At 42.6% G+C, this 16,631-nt stretch overlaps 1 long non-coding RNA gene across 1 annotated transcript in view; it reads right to left on the reverse strand.

The window, feature by feature from the left end:
• Positions 1 to 3,813, reverse strand: part of LOC141560223 (uncharacterized) — a 6,921-nt gene extending 3,108 nt beyond the window's left edge. The window contains exons 1-2 of the long non-coding RNA XR_012487658.1: positions 3,570 to 3,813; positions 418 to 1,658 (exon numbers count right to left, since the gene is read on the reverse strand). This is a non-coding gene — a long non-coding RNA (uncharacterized LOC141560223). The remainder of the gene's footprint in view (positions 1 to 417; positions 1,659 to 3,569) is intronic.
• Positions 3,814 to 16,631: the final 12,818 nt, after the last annotated feature.

Genomic DNA, 16,631 nt, shown 5'->3' on the forward strand with positions numbered 1-16,631 from the left:
CATTAAATCGATTAGCAGATATTTTGAAGATATAAATATATTTTTTATTCTTACTGCAATACTTATTTTCTCCATCATGTCAGTGATGTAGCACATTCCCTGTCGTTGTCTGTAACGTGCTCTCCTGGCAGTTACAATTACTAGTCTGTCCTAGACCCACCAGAGTACCTTTGACCACTGTCCTTTGCAGTGTGAGCCCTACCCGCCTCGCCTCCTCTGAGGCCTTCTAAGGTCTCTGGCCACAATCTCTTGAATCTATAGCTTAATAACCGGTAGCGCACTCAAGAACAATCATGTGTAATCTTAAAAGCCTTTATTATACCTACTCACATAATGCCCTAACTGATGCCCTGACTTGTTGGTTCCCGAGTGAACACCTGGTCAGAAGACCCATGTGTTCACTACCAAAATCCTTACCTCTTTCGGCTACCCATCTTGGCTTGGCCACCCAGGGTAGGAGCCAGGGTGAACAGCACGAGGTTAAAGAGGGCAGTTGCTGCCTGCAGTGGTCTTATATAGGGCCTGTGAGGTCACACACACAGCCAATCAGCGAGAGAGTCACCCATTACAAAACTATCTCAATATGGCCAGGATCCCGCCCAAGGGCAGTCCTAATATCCACAGAAATTACTTCCGGGCCTCAATCTCCCGATGCACTGTGTCCGCCCATTTAAAGGGCCCTTACAATTCCCTTTCTCTTGTTTTGCGGGAACCGCACATCTCACCAAGCTAAACTTTTAGCACCAGCTATAGTTCACTTGATCCATGAGATGACAGAGTGTTATGCCCAAGGAGGTACAAAGCAGCAGATCAGTAAACAGAAGTATGACAATGAGAACCAGGCTCAACAGTGGCCCAAGTGTTCAACCCATTCATCAAAGTCATACTCGATATAATATGCCAATGAGGTTGGATGCCAATGAGGTAGGATGTCAACACTGAGGTGGGAAGTCAACAAGGTAAAACATCACAATTCTAGTTAACAAATATCAGTAGGTAGGTTGTCACAATTCTAGTTACATTTATCACAGTTCTAGACCAATTCTAGTTTCTTACAATTTTCTGTTGCACTTTTCACACTCCTAGAACAATTCTAGCTTATCACAATTCTCAATTGCATTTTCACAATCCTAGAGCAATTCTAGCTTATCACAATTCTCTATTACACTTTTCACAATTCTAGAGCAATTCTAGCTTATCACAATTCTCTATTGCACTTTTCACAATCCTAGAGCAATTCTAGTTTCACAGGTGCACATAAGCAAAGTCATGTCCAGTAACATTGTCTCAATAACAACGGCAGGTGGGTGTGTTGGTTTTTCACCCACTAATTTAAAAGCATAGTCCTTCAATAGAAAGCATAGGGCAAAGCCTCTTCCCAGGCCACCATATGGCAAGTGGCCACGGGAGAAGCAAGCAGGCCCATTGTCCATTTACATTCTTTATATTGCGTATCACCCAAAACAGTCCATTTCAGCTGCAACACTGGAACTGTGTCTGGTGTCTCTGGTCACGGTCAGGAGGGGCATCGCTGCCATCAGCGTCTGAAGGGCTGCGGACATCTGGCAGGTCCCTCTGGGCTGTTGTCTGGTCCTTCTCTTGGATCCCCAGGTTACAAATGTCTCTGGTGGGGATGAACTCTACTGCTGGATCTGCACCTAGGAAGGAATGTCCCTGGGGTCCAACTTGGGCCTTTCCAAATGCCATCCAGGCCTTTCCACATCACAGTGGAAACAAAGTTGTTGTCAAAAAGATTAACAAAAGTCAGACAAAAGTTAGTCAGTCTGTCACTTAGCTGCACTTTCTGTGTATGCCCGAAGTGCATTGCTAAGGTAAAAGGCAAAGAATTTAAAAATGTAAAACCAAAATAGATTAAAAATATAAAACCAAAATAACTTTAAAATGTAAAATCAAAAATGTTTTAAAATGTAAAATCAAAATTTAAAAATTGTAAGCAATCACATATCCCAAAATTCCCTTCTCTTGTTTAGAAGAGATCTTGGGGATAGTCTGTGCAGTAATGACTTTACTAGAACACTCGGCTATATCCCTGAATTCTTTTGCCTAAAAATCAAAGTTTGAGTTTCTGATACCGAATTGTACTCTAGGAGTGTGAATCAATAAATCTGATATTACTTTTCCTCCTGGGTCAAAGATCACACACTGTCTATTTATTCTAGTGATTAAAACAACAATTTTCCAACCCATTCTAGACATAAACACTGTTTTATAAGTACCCGTAGGGGGTTGGGAAATCAAGCTCACCTGTGGAAGTGGAAAATCCACGAGGTAAGAAAAGAGGAGTTTCAACTCTCCAAAGACGATCCTAGCAGTTTTACAAGTATAAAATTCTACTCTCTCTAACTGCAAGATCTTATCCCTGTAAGGTTTCTTAGAAATTAACTGAACTGTATTTTCAAAACTTTTCTGATTATACTCAATACCCCACAATTCCTTTTTGCCTTGGGGCATAAAGCCTACTCCTGTCCTTTGAAATGAAGACACCGGAGTTTTGAATGGATTAATGGGTAGTGCTGATGGTATTATCGCCCTTCCTTTTCCTCCTCCCCCTACTCCCTTGGCCCAAGAAGGTGAGGCAGAGGGAAGAATTGGAAAATCCCCCAAAGGCTGATTCCAAATCAAACCTGAGCTTTGCACATAAAAAGAACTAAACTTCTTCTCAATGGAAGAGTAATGGATAAATTCCTTAAAACAACAATGCAGGAGGTAAACCAACAAAATGCTAAGAAGAATTTCTACAACTTTAGTCCATGTGGTTCCTTTATTTCCTTCCTTAGTTTCAGCCACTGGTTTGAACTCTTCCCTGTTCTATCTGTATTAACCTAGCTTTTTCTTCTTTCTCTATCTCCATCTGTAGTTTAACCTGCAATTCCAGCAACTCTTGCTGTGGCATTTCGTACTCTATACTGTCATACATACGCATTAGCTCTAGGTTGCTCCCTCTCCGAGCTATATTTACTGGGTGTGGGGATAGCCTTTGTGGAGCTTGATTACAAGCTTCCTGCTGTTCTTCAGTGGTGATCTTTGTTAAAAGATCTTCCATCTGGCTCTTTAACCTCTTGATATAAGCATTATGTTCAGCTGTGTCCTTGAGTCTGATCCCAGATTTACCTGGGTCCATATTGCTTCTCTGTCTTCCCTCTTAAGTGGCGTTTCTACCGGATCTTTCAGAATCTTAATTCTGAATATTAAATATTTTCAAAACCTGATAATTCCTGATGCGTCCACGTTGAGCGCCATTTGTAACGTGCTCTCCTGGCAGTTACAATTACTAGTCTGTCCTAGACCCACCAGAGTACCTTTGACCACTGTCCTTTGCAGTGTGAGCCCTACCCGCCTCGCCTCCTCTGAGGCCTTCTAAGGTCTCTGGCCACAATCTCTTGAATCTATAGCTTAATAACCGGTAGCGCACTCAAGAACAATCATGTGTAATCTTAAAAGCCTTTATTATACCTACTCACATAATGCCCTAACTGATGCCCTGACTTGTTGGTTCCCGAGTGAACACCTGGTCAGAAGACCCATGTGTTCACTACCAAAATCCTTACCTCTTTCGGCTACCCATCTTGGCTTGGCCACCCAGGGTAGGAGCCAGGGTGAACAGCACGAGGTTAAAGAGGGCAGTTGCTGCCTGCAGTGGTCTTATATAGGGCCTGTGAGGTCACACACACAGCCAATCAGCGAGAGAGTCACCCATTACAAAACTATCTCAATATGGCCAGGATCCCGCCCAAGGGCAGTCCTAATATCCACAGAAATTACTTCCGGGCCTCAATCTCCCGATGCACTGTGTCCGCCCATTTAAAGGGCCCTTACAGTTGTCGATCATGACACATCCATGCTCTCCCATCCTGTGTGACATCCTTTGTCAAGGAGATCCACCCAGTGTGCCAGTAACCTTCCAGGAAGCTTGACTGGAAATCACGGATACTAACGGAGACTGTGGTTTGTCCATCGGTGAACTTCCTTAACAATTATAACTTTCTACAAATGGAGTGAGCTGACTAGGAGTCATGGATTCTTCACCAAAGGCTCATTAGAGCCTTCAACAGAAGCTGGGGAACCAGCTGTTGGCTCTGGGATAGATTGGATCTCGGTTTGGAGCGGAGATCTCACTCAACTCTATCCACTATAACATCTAGTTTGTCCTCTCAAGGAACTTAATCTTTTGGGGAAATAAGGTCAAGAGCAGTACAGTGGCTACTGATCCCGTAGTTGGAAAAAGGTGATTGCCCTGCATGAGTCTGAAGACATGAGTTGGATTCCAATTTTGCCACAAACTAATTTGAAGCAGATCCAACCTCTTGGGGCCTCCATCACTTCATCTGGTTTCGGTTTTTCTCTGGATCCCTAGGGTTTAGCGTGGTGCTTGGCACATAGTAACCAATTACTAAATGTTTGTTGATAATGAGTGATCCATCTGTAAAATAAAGAACCGCACGAGGTGATCTGTAAAGGCCCCTCCAGTCCTAGCAGTCTGTCGTGCTCTATGGAAATAATACTGTTCTAAAAACTCAGGGAAGAGAAAGGGGGACTTTGGCGGGACCTTTGTGAGTGCAGGATTTGAAGAGGAAGGTGAGGGCATGCCAGCCTTTGAGCAACAGGAAGTCTTAGGCTTGCTTTTCCATTAAGTGAAAGCTGACTTATTGCACAATATTTACACTGCAAAAGGTGTTCCTCACTAGTTTACTAAAACCTTGTGATTTAGCATAAGCGGTCTGTTTCAGTGCCACATACAACAGTGTTTATTAACAGAAGCATTATAAGGAACTCTTTAAATACAGACTCCATTATAGCAAAGTTTTATGTTGTGGAGCCCAAAACCATGTTAAAACTTTTGAGACACGCCTATCAAATGTGCAGCAATAATTCACGCACTAGAGTTCAGTTAATGACGATTGTGGAGGAACCTGTATACTTGTTCGTTACTGGTACAATTGCAAACTTGGAGAATCTTTTTGGGGAGCAGTCTGTTAGTACATGGTCAAAGTTATGAGAATACCATACCAATCCCGAATGGATTAACAGAAACAACAAAAAGTTTCCATCTGTTCTAATATTTTCATAGCGCATTATACGTAATTGCAAAAAATTAGAAATAACCTAAATATCCAGGAACAGAGGAGTATCTAAATAAATCCTGGCATCATGTAATAGAATAGTGAAAGGCAGTTTATACCAGCAAGTATGGGAAAGTCAACAAAATAAAGAGCTTTTTAAAAAATTCAAAGAGGGGTAGGGGAAAGAACCGAACCAATGGGGCGCACACAACTAATCACATAGGAAGAAACTTGACAAAAATTTGGAGGCAATGGCTGCAAATGGGTTTGAGCTTAGTCAATTAATTTAAATATAAACAGCAGCTAGATGACAGAGTGACGGAGTGCCAGGCTTAGAGTCAGGAAGACCTGAGTTGAAATCCTGCCTCAGACACTTATTGCTATGTGACCCTGGGCACAGCATTTCACCCTGTTTGCCTCAGTTTCCTCATCTGCAAAATGAGCTGAAAAGGAAGTAGACAGCCATTCCAGGATCTTTACCAAGAGAACTTCAATTGGAGGTTACAAGGAGGTTACTCAATGATGACAACAAAAAAACAAAACAAAACCCAGCAAAATTAGTTAATTGTATTGATATCCAATATTAAACTTTAAATAAAATTATATTTTTAAATATTTAAATCATAAAGCAGCATACATACGGGGATTGATTTTGTTCATTTGCTTTGCACAAAAGCAATGCTAAGTATTCCTTCCCCATCTTAGGCCCAGACTTTGAGTTATTTACAAATTCTGCATGTTTAAGTATGAATGTACGAAATTATTTTTTGTTTTTACATCCCTCTAATTTTTTAAAATTATTTTTGCTGGAGCGCCTAAGTGGGCTCAGTGGATAGAGCACCAGCCCTGAATTCAGGAGGACCTGAGTTCAAATTTGGCCTCAGACACTTAACATTTCCTAACTGTGTAACCCTGGGCAAGTCACTTAACCCCAATTCCATTGGGGGGGGGAGGAATTGTTTTGCTAAAATCTTTGGTTTTACATTGCCTAAATTTCTCTCAGTAACCTATCTCCCAGGGAACGATCCCATATTAGAAAGAATTGTTTTTTTAAGAAAGAAGAGGAAAAATCAGCAAAACTATGAATATAATTATAAAGTCTGAAAGTATACACAGTGTCCCACACCTGTGACCCTACCCTCTGCAAAGGAGCCAGAAAATGAATTCTCCTATCTCTTTTTTGGAATTATGTTGGTCTTGGTCACTTCCATAGTTTTGTGCTTATGGTTCTTTTCCATTTCCGTTCTGGCAATTATTCTGTCTGTTGCTTTCTTCTGCTCATCTCACTCTGTGTCAGCTCATACAAGTCTTTCCCTGCTTCTCTCTTCACATTTTGTCATTTCTTGCAGCATAGTCATATCCCAGCACATTCCCAGACTGTCATTTGTTCAGCCTTCCTCCACTAGTGGGCACTGACTGTTTCCAGGCCTTGGCTACTATAAACAGGGCTGCTCTGACCCCTTTTAGGTGAATATGGGGAGTTTTCCTGTTAGTGGAATCTCTGGGTCAGAGAGATAAATGTTTTAGTTCTTTTGTTTGCCTCATTTTAAGCTGCTTTCCACAGTGTCTGTGTAATTTGCAGCCACAGGCTCTTCCCATAACCCCCTGCCCCACAGACTCTTCCATCTTTGGTGGTCTTTGCCAGTTTGGGCTACTTTGATTTGCATTTCTCTTATTTCTCCTGATTTGGAGCATCCTTTCAGATTGTTGTTAGTAATTTGCAGTTCTTCTGAAAAGTGCTTGTTAAAATCCCTTGAGCCCCTCACTCATTTCTGGAGTGCCGGCCCTAGAGTCAGGAACACCTGATCAGATCCTCTGGCTGTGTGATCCCGGCCAAGTCACTTAGCCCTGTTCGTCTCAGTTTCCTCCTCTGTGAAGATGGGCTAGAGAGGACAAACTCTCCAGGACCTGTGCCTAGAAAACCCCAAATAGGGTCATAAAGAATTGCACATGATTGGAATAATTGACCACAATCAGCATTTCTTGATGTATCCCCTGACCAACTACTTTGTACCAAAGAAAAACAGACAAAACCTGCTGAGCCAGAGACCCCACCTGAGGGTACCTCGTGCTCCTATTGGGAATCACCTTCCTAAAGAAAGCTCAGGGAGGGACATTTCTTTTTCTCTTCCCCAAGACTGGGATTTGACGGTGTGATTACTCAACGTTCAGCCTTGTTTTACCGACACACTGTATTTTGAAAAGCAGTCACCACTAAATCTTTCTTGGATATTTCAGAATGGACAAGATGACTTTGTTTTCTCTGTGGCTGGTAAGTGGAGGACCAGCTGTGGCCAGTGCGGCCTGGTGAACAGATTTCATGTGTTTCATCAGAAGACCTGGCTAATCTCACAGAGATCCGTCATTAGAAAGAAACTCTTGGAAAGCATCTGCTAAATTGTGGAGGGACTGAAATCTGTTTTGATAAAGACAGTACCTGCATTGATGAAATCTCAGATCCTTAAAATATATTTAGGGAAAGGCTGGGAACGTGTCTTATTGAAAGATGATACACCAACTGTTTAAATATAAGTAAGTGTTGGGGCAGAAGTTCTTAACCCTTTATTATATCATGGACCCATTTTCGCAGTCTATGGATTCCTCAGAATAATCTTTTTAAATGCATAAAATAAAGTACAGCAGATGTTAAAGGAAACCAATTATCCTGAAATATGGTTATAAAAAAATTATTTTTAAGTTCACGGACCCCACATAAAGAATACCTTTTCTGCTTGGAGATTTTATCAAATTGTTAAAAAAAAAAAAAAGTCAGTCATGTCCTATCTTGGCATAAAAGTTAGTTCTCATTTCATTTTCAGGATTTATAAATTACTTGCAATACACAAGATAACCTTTCCAATTGATGTGAACCAATTACTATTTTTAATGCTAAATTATATCCTCAAAAGTATTTCAACTTAAATAACTCAATTTAAAATCAACCTATTTTTTATTATTTGTGTCATTTTTGCAGTATATTTAAGGACGTAGACTATAAAAATCATCATCATCCACGACCAAGAAAAATAAACATGCGAATTAACTCAAGAACTATGGTGCCAAAATATTATGATTTTGTAAAGTGTATTTAATTTGGGGAAAATCCATTAAAAATTCATATTTTGAGTCAATGGAGCTAAATTTTCAGTATGTATTTGTTCAGAGAGGATGCTTTCCTCCAATATTTGTGTGGACTTTTTTTTTTTTTTTTTTTTTTTTTTTTCTGTAACATCTTGTCTGATAATGCCATCTGCTGTTTTCAGTAGAGTATTGCTACCCAGCTTGGGACTGTTGGCTTACGCACTTTATCTATCCATAAATAACAACAAAAGCTAACAAAAAGAAGGTTTGCATTAGATCCCTGTAGGTTTTATTAACTGTTTCCAGATAGGTGTTATAATTTGTTAATATTTTTAAAATGAGTCTTAAGCATTACTGTTGCATTATCTGAAATTACTCCTGATTGTGGCCTTTAGCTTATTTCCTATAAAGCAGGAGGAGACTTATTTTTTTATATAAAAATAGCCTCAATGACTAATGAAATATTTAATTTTGTTTTTTCACTATGAAGAGAGTAAAAGGATTTGCTGGGCAGTGAGTTCATATTGATTTTTTTGACTGTAGCCTCTTAGCTTTCTGACTCCATTATTTTTGATTTTACTATGAAATACATATCCCTTCTACTGACATCTGACAAACAACATATGGAAGTCATTTTATCCACCAATAATGTGTTTGTCAAAAAGTATCACGCACTAATGGATTGTGCTTCCTTCCAGTCCATTTTTACCATGTTAATGTCGTTGATGTCACTCTCAAAACCTTCTGTGCTTTTGATTCTGTCCATAGCTTTGTTACTTGTCGTTACCATCCGTTCGTGTCTGATTCAGTCGTTCAAAAAAAAAAAAAAAAAAAAACATTATTATGCATGAGATTCAAATGAGGGCCAGTTTTTTAAAGTTTCCATATTTTCCCACACTTTCAGTGCCTCGAACATTTATTAAAGACCTGGGCATTCCTTAGGATTTTGGTGCTGTCTAAAAGGCAGAATTGGTCTTTGGAAGTTAAGTTGTGAATGTTTCCTAAAAGAATAAGCAAAGAGACAGGGATCTGAGGCAGCCAAATGCTAGAACTGATAATGTGCATCTGAGGAAATATAGAATATGTTTTTATAAGCTAATGTTTATGGATCACAGGCCCTTATAAAACTGAAAGCACACATTTAATACAAAAGATGTTCCTTTTAGTCAGTTTAGACACTTTCCTGCTATTAGTACAATTGTTTCCACACTAAAAGGCTTATTTTTCATATCTTAGGGTAAGTGATCTAGCCTTCTCCTATCTGCCCTGTCACTTTGTTATTTCTGAATTGACTTTTCCAGAAGCACAAAGAAGATAATGCTCCGTGCTTCTAATCTGTCTGTGCCCCTGTCTTTCTCCTTGCCTCTCTTCTGATGCTCCCCTTGTCATCTCTTTAAGCGTTCTGTCCCTTCGGCCAAGTTCTGCAATGACACTTTTATGAGTGTTCCAAGCTGGGAGTGTGCCCAGTGTTAAAGCCACAAACACGACAAGCTTTAGCTGTCAGGAGCTGTTTGTGATCTCACCCCTGACATCTAGGGAAGCACTTTGCAAATCCAAATGAGAAAATGGGCCTTATTTTCCCAGCAGAAGGAGAACCATGAATTCAAATCATTCCGCATTTCCCAGATAGTCTCAGAGTCGCAAGAGAGCTCTTGTTAATTCTCCTCTCGATGCGAGTGATTGGGAAATGACCTCAGACTAATTAAGAATCATTCATGACTTTCTCCTAATTAATAAAATCAAAAGCTGGATCGTGTAGAACAGCATATGTAATGTCATTTCCTTATAAATCTTCTCAGGCTTTTCTCAGGATATGTAAAGTAACTCTGAATGGATTTGTTGTGTTGGATATATTAATATTATGGTGTGGGGATGCTATCCTACCCCAGGGTTCTACTTCAGTGGTTATCAAAGGTGACCTTGAACTTAGCAGTCTCGTAGGTCTGACCAAGCTGGAAAATCTCCAGCTACAGTGATGCTCAAAATACAGCCTCGTCACCAGGAGACTGAACTTTTGGAAACGTAATTCAGGAGAGACAAGGGTTGCCTTCTTTGTCACTGGAGGGAATATCCATACCAATGAGATCACCTCCCTCTTTCTGCCACGCCAACTTTAGATTTATCCCTCCTGAGCTTTAAAAATATCTTTGTGCAATTTATTATTTGTAAATCTGGGAGTCAGAGAAATTAATGTAGAGGGGAAAAAAACCATCACAACTTTAATTTTTTTGTTTAAGATCGTTTCTAGGAAAACAATGGAGTGACCAAGTGATTTATTTTATACATCAAAATCTGAGAAGCAAAAAGTACTTTCTTTTTTAAAGGCATTTTTAGTTTCAGAAGCTAAACTTGTCTTTAGATTATCTCTTTTTAAAATCAACCATGGTTGCACAAAGCCTGTTCTTAATGAATATCTTATTTAGTAGATGCAGATATCTTTATTTCCTCATCAAAGCCAAGATGATTTTCATGGGTCACCTGATAATAACTGCTAGCTCTCACCCAAATTTTCTAAGTGCTGTTACCAAGAAATTATAGCTTTCAATTCATCTAAAGTCCATGATTGGTTTATGAACCCCACTGGCTTAATTTATGAGAGAACTAAATGTTCTCCCACAAGATTAACACACACCTGCCGGGATCACTGTCAGCGGTGACACGGTTTCAGCAAAATTTCCCATTTCCAGTGAAGCATTTCCTTCACTCTTTGGGAATATCAGTCTAGAGTCTTCCGTCCCTCATTGGCCACGTGCTGGATGAGAATTTTCCCTGACGGTTTAGCTTGGATGGCTTGACTTCCCCCCATTGTATTTCATAAGTAACACAACATTTTCAGAGGCATTGCGCCAACACAGTCACCAGCCTCCCCTAAAATACGTTGACAGTGTGTACCTGTTTTTGTAGACCAAGCCACCCTCGGGGAACAAGTGAAGAGAGTCAAAGAAATCGAGGCGATCGAAAGTGACTCCTTCGTCCAGCAGACATTCAGATCCAGCAAAGAAGTCAGGAAGGTAAGTCATCCCTGCTGGGAGGAGTCCTCGGGCTTCCAGCTGAGGAGGCGTCCTGGGGAGTGCTGGGATTTGTGGTGAGGAAAGGGATGCTTGGGAGAAAGGCCGCTCAGACGTGCTCCCCGGAGCAGCCAGGCCCTGTCCAGGCCCTGCTGGGGGTCCCCAGTTTGTCCTGGCTTCGACATGGTCGGCAGGGATGATTAGTCTACACCCACTGATCCTAGTATGTGCCTTTATACTCAAAATGAGGCCCTTCTCACCTTCCTAACAAATCCGTCAGAAGTTGTGTGAGAATGCTGGTCCTTCCTTGGCGATGAGTGTCCTCTCCCATTTCTGCTGCCTTTAGGAGCCCAGAGAAAGATGGCTCATCCTCTCAGCACGTTGGTTTACAGTCTGTTCCATTGCAGCAGAAGAAACTTGATAAATACTGTCACTTCTGTTGAGCATTTTATAGTCATACTTACTCATTAGAACAGCTTAGAAGTCATGACTTTTATTAAGAAAAGCTTCTTTTCTAAAATAAGAAATTATCTAAAAAATATTTTGAACATACAGCTAGAAGTCATGACTTTTATTAAGAAAAGCTTCTTTTCTAAAATAAGAAATTATCTAAAAAATATTTTGAACATACATAGATCATGACAATATGTTTCATGATTCCTGTTTATCAGAAATATTCTATTTCTTTGAACATTTTATAATTTGTAGCTCTCAAAATTGTGTGTGCATCCAGAGACAAGTATAGCTTTGGAATCGTTAGAGTTGATCTGTTAGTGATGAAATAATGACTATCTGTCAGCTGGTCCCCTTCCCCCCAGAATGATAGGCCCGAAACTCTGACACCACTTAAAAAACTGCTTTTCTGGATCTCTGGGAGCCTTCCAGTCAGTCAGTCCGAACGTTTATGAAGCCCCTCCCATGCCCCAGGCACCATGCTAAGCACTAAGGAACTAAGAAAGGCAGAAAGAAGGCCCGGATTCCTTTTCCTTGAGCTCTGTTCTCCCAGTCTGCCTCCCCCCTTTCCCTACTTTCCTTCCTTAAAGATCTTGACAGTCGAGGTGACCAACTGAGCTCTCTTTGGGCCTTTAAAGAGCTTTCCCTGCTTCTGCCTCTGCTCGGGAGCCCCTCAGTGCTACTGGGGGAGGTTCTGCAGCCATGAGCCTTCGGGAGGCCTCCCTGCTGCCATCTGCCATTCACCCTCCTGGACTCTCTGGTGCCTCCAGTCACTGCTGCATCTCAGCAGGAAACGCCCTCGCCTTCTTTACAGAGAAGAGGAAAGCAGTCTCTGCTGGCTTCTTCACATTCCCTGCTCCAGAGCCTCCTTTATATCTCTTCTCTCCTCTAGCTCTAATTATGGGGGGAAAGTCAGTCTTCTTGCTCCCATGAAGGTCCTTTATCTCCCCTCTCCCATGTTTCCAGCTCCCCTTTATATGTGGCTTTCCTCAGAATATAAGTTCCTTGAGGGCAGGAGTCATCTTATTTCCTTGTATTTATCTCCCTCTCACTAAGCAAAGGGCCTGATGTGTGTGTGTGTGTGTGTGTGTGTGTGTGTGTGTGTGTACAGCATATGTGATAATATATATATATATGTACACAGTGTTTAATAAATACTTTATGTGTCCCCATCATTCAGTTTACCTAATCCATTGTCAACAAATGTTTTTAAAAATAAAAATAAGGGGCAGCTGGGTGGCACAGTGGAGAGAGCATCAGCCTTAAAGTCAGGAGGATCTGAGTTCAAATCTAGTCTCAGACACTTAACATTCCTGGTTGTGTGACCCTGGGCAAGTCACTTAACCCCCATTGTCTCAGGAAAAAAAAAAAAAAAAGAGTACCCTCTCCTAAAAAATAAAAATAAAATCTTAGTTTAACCAGGTGATCCCTTAAAAACTATATATCTTCTATCTCTTCTCCTTTTTCTGCTCCTAAAAGCAGTAGCTAAGGGGAAACTAACAAACCCAGTGGATAGAGTCAGGAGGACCTGAGGTCAAATCAGACACTTGCGAGATGTCTGACCCTGGGCAAGTCACTTAAATCTAATTGCCTTTTAAAAAATAATTTAGAGAGGAAAAAAGGAAGCAGTAACTACCTCAGGGCCACTTCTCACTACCTACTTACTGCTTGACCCTCCACTCTCCTAAAACTCTTCTCCCAAAGTGACATCTTAAGTCCAGGGATACTTTTTTTCAGTATCAAGTATTTTCAAAGATACTTTGCTTACTTGTCAGCTTTTGAGTGTTGATTATCCCCTCAACAGTAGGGTCCCTTCTCTTTAATGTCACTTTCTAAGTGATTCTCTCTCCTTCTGTTTCCCTACTTCCTTTTCCACACACATGTCACCAAGATTGCCTTTAGCCTTCTTGTCCCACTCTTTCTCCCTTGATATTCTTATGGGGCGGTGGTACTTCTGTCAGTTCCGTTTTCTCTCTAAAGACGTCTCCCCTGAGTATAATCCTTTAGGGGAGAAAATGAGGATTCAATGAAATTGAAGACTTTCAAGCTTTCCTGATGAAAAAAAAATTGATTTTTAAATGCAAGTTTTAAAAGAAGCATAAAAAAGTAAACAGGAAAGAGAAAGCATAAGGGATTCGGGGAGATTAAACTATTTATGTCCTTACATGGGAAAATATTTATAAATCCTAAAAAGTTTCTCATTAGCTAGGAGGAGTATGCAGAGACAAAGCAGAGGTATGAATTGAATATGATGGTATGATTATCTAAAATAAAATCAAATTAAGGAATGAGAAAGAAGAATGCACTGGGAGAAGGGGAAGGGTAGCACAGGAAGGGAAAGGTGGAACAGGATAACATAAAGGAGGCCTGGAAGAGGTTTGAAAGAAGGGAGGCGGGGAGCACGAGAACCTTACTCTCATCAGATTTGGTTCAAAGAGGGAAATCGACTCAGTCGGATGTAGAAATGTGTTGTACATACTGGAAATTAGGAGGGAGGAGGGTAGGATTGGGGGGGGGGTAAGAGGCAAGAAATAGAAGGGAAGGTATATTCAGAAAAAGCACTTTTAATTATGGACAGAGTAAAAGGAGAAAGAGAAGGACAAACGGGAAAATGCATGGTTGGTCAGCATCACTGTGAGAAAAGTATATAGTAGTTTCCCTGATAAAGACTCCATTTCTCAAACAAACAGACAAGATGAGTCCCCAGACACGAGTGCCCAACCCTTCTCTCCCACCTCACCCCTGCTGGCTGCAGGAGCGTCCCCCTGGAAGTCCACGTTCCGGGACTCCTCAACGTCACAAGTCTCAGCAAGACAGTGAAGGCCTCGGGGGCCTCCTGCCAGTCTGAGGCCCCAGAAAGGTCTTCAGTGGGAGGACGTTGGAAAAGTGAACTTCAGATTAAGGGGGCCAGTGTCCGAAAGGGGATTTGTGGTTTTCAGAACAGATTCAGATACGGGGCTAGCGGGCTTTTGGTCAGGGGTGGATCAAGATGCAGCAAAAATACATGTATCAGAGTGTTTAAAATTCACTGTAAAAAAAAAGCATTGAATTGAAAGGAAGGAGGAGCCAGAGTGAAAAAAAGAAAAGGAAACTCGTGAGAGGAAGCGGGATGACCGGTCTGGAGCCAGTTTGAGTCCTGGGTCTGGAGGGAAGCACCTTTGGCAGATCACTCTGGGCCCTGCACGGTCCTCTTAGGGCGATGCTTCGGATACCCCAAAGGTGGGTATGGGGAGAGTCAACTCTGTTTATTAAAGCCGCAGAGGACGTTGATTGGGAAGAGCCATGAAATCCTCTAGGATAGGAATGGGATTCAGGGGGAAGCATCAAAAATGGATTTCTGAAGAAAGGGGAGGACTGAGAACCCTCAGGCAGATCAAGAGCTAGTAAGAGAGTCAAGAAGACATGGAGGGTGAGAGAGAGAGAGACAGAGACAGAGAGAGACAGAGACAGAGACAGAGAGAGAGACAGAGAGACACAGAGAGAGAGAAAGAGAGACAGAGACAGAGAGACAGAGAGAAAGAGACACAGAGGGAGAGAGACAGAGACAGAGAGAGAGAGAGACAGAGACAGAGAGAGAGAGAGAGAGAGAGAGAGAGAGAGAGAGAGAAAGAGAGACAGAGGGAGGGAGGGAGGGAGGGAGAGAGAGAGGGGAGAGAGAGAGAGACAGAGAGGGGAGAGAGAGAGAGACAGAGAGAGTGTGTGTGTGTGTGTGTGTGTGTGACTGTGAGTCTGTGTGTGAGAGTTTGTGTGTCTGTGTCCATGTGTGTGAGTGTGAATGGAGACAGACAAGGGGATCCTGGAAGATGGGGCTGCTTGGAGACAGCTCCCTGTCCCCAAAAGCTGAGGTGCGTGCAGGGAAGAGACTGAGCCGTCATTTTGGAGAAGGGAGATGCTCTTAGAGTGTCCCCAACACACACATCCACACTCTCACACACACACACACCGCTGCAGTGCCCCCTCCCTCCCACAGCGCCTCCCCCGCAGTTTCTGGCCTCCAGACTGCTCAGGCCCAGTGACCTGTCCAGCAGCCTGGCCGGCGGGCAGCTCCAGCAGAATTTGGATCCGGACTCTGGTCTGAGTCTAGCTGTCAGGAGGTGGCGGGAGGGCCGGCCAGGGCTGGGGGTGGGGAGGTAAATGGGCAGATGCGGACAGGGGACGAGAGAGATCCAAGACTGGCTTTCCCCTACCTACTTATTCCCTTTCCTGCGGACTTCTTCCCTTCTGAGCGTCACCCTTGGGTTTTTCCTTATTTGATATTTTCCTTTTGAACTAAGTGTTTCTCTTCAAATTCGCTGAATTCTGCTCTTGCAAGTCCTCCCAGCCTGTTTCCTCCATGAGTTCATGAGCACATTCTGCCCCATCTGGGGGCCCTCCCTGCAGACTTCACCGATGGCGTCTGAAGGAGTTTTTTAAGTTCCCCCTGTGTTCCCTCCCCTCTTTTCCTTCATGCTTTGTATGGCTTCCTGGGCTTTGGTGGGGTCGTCCTCCTCCCCACTCCCCTCCCCAGGGGCCCTGGGACTCACCACACTGTGTCCATCCCCGTCAGGGCCCCGTCTCTGGGGGCTGGGCTGCTGGCCTTTCTCCTCGGATTCCCTCCCCCTGCTCCTAGTTTATGGGACAAGTTTTCTCTGAGTTCCTGAAAGGCTCCTGGGTCACCCTGGCTCTCCCCCGGCTCCTCGCATCCCCCCGAGGTCCTCCATAACTTGCTGCCGCTCCAGCAGAATCCCCAGAGGACCCGTCCACGTTTCTCTCCTTGGGGAACCACCTTATTTATTCGTGTCTCTCTGATGCCTGATTTTTTTATCCCGGGCATTTAACAACATCTGACCCTCCCTGCCACCAAAGGACCCTTTCTTGTGACACAAAAAAGGGGTCAGCACAGCCGAGTGACATCATAACTGTACGTAGAGCACAGTGCCCCCCATCGTCGCCCACCTCTCCCGGAAAAGAGAGCCGTTTCCCCAAGATGAGATGAAAGACGAGAAAAAGCTGCCATTAACCCCTGTCC

Source organism: Sminthopsis crassicaudata, chromosome 3 (genome assembly GCF_048593235.1).
Source record: "Sminthopsis crassicaudata isolate SCR6 chromosome 3, ASM4859323v1, whole genome shotgun sequence".
Lineage (NCBI taxonomy): Eukaryota > Metazoa > Chordata > Mammalia > Dasyuromorphia > Dasyuridae > Sminthopsis > Sminthopsis crassicaudata.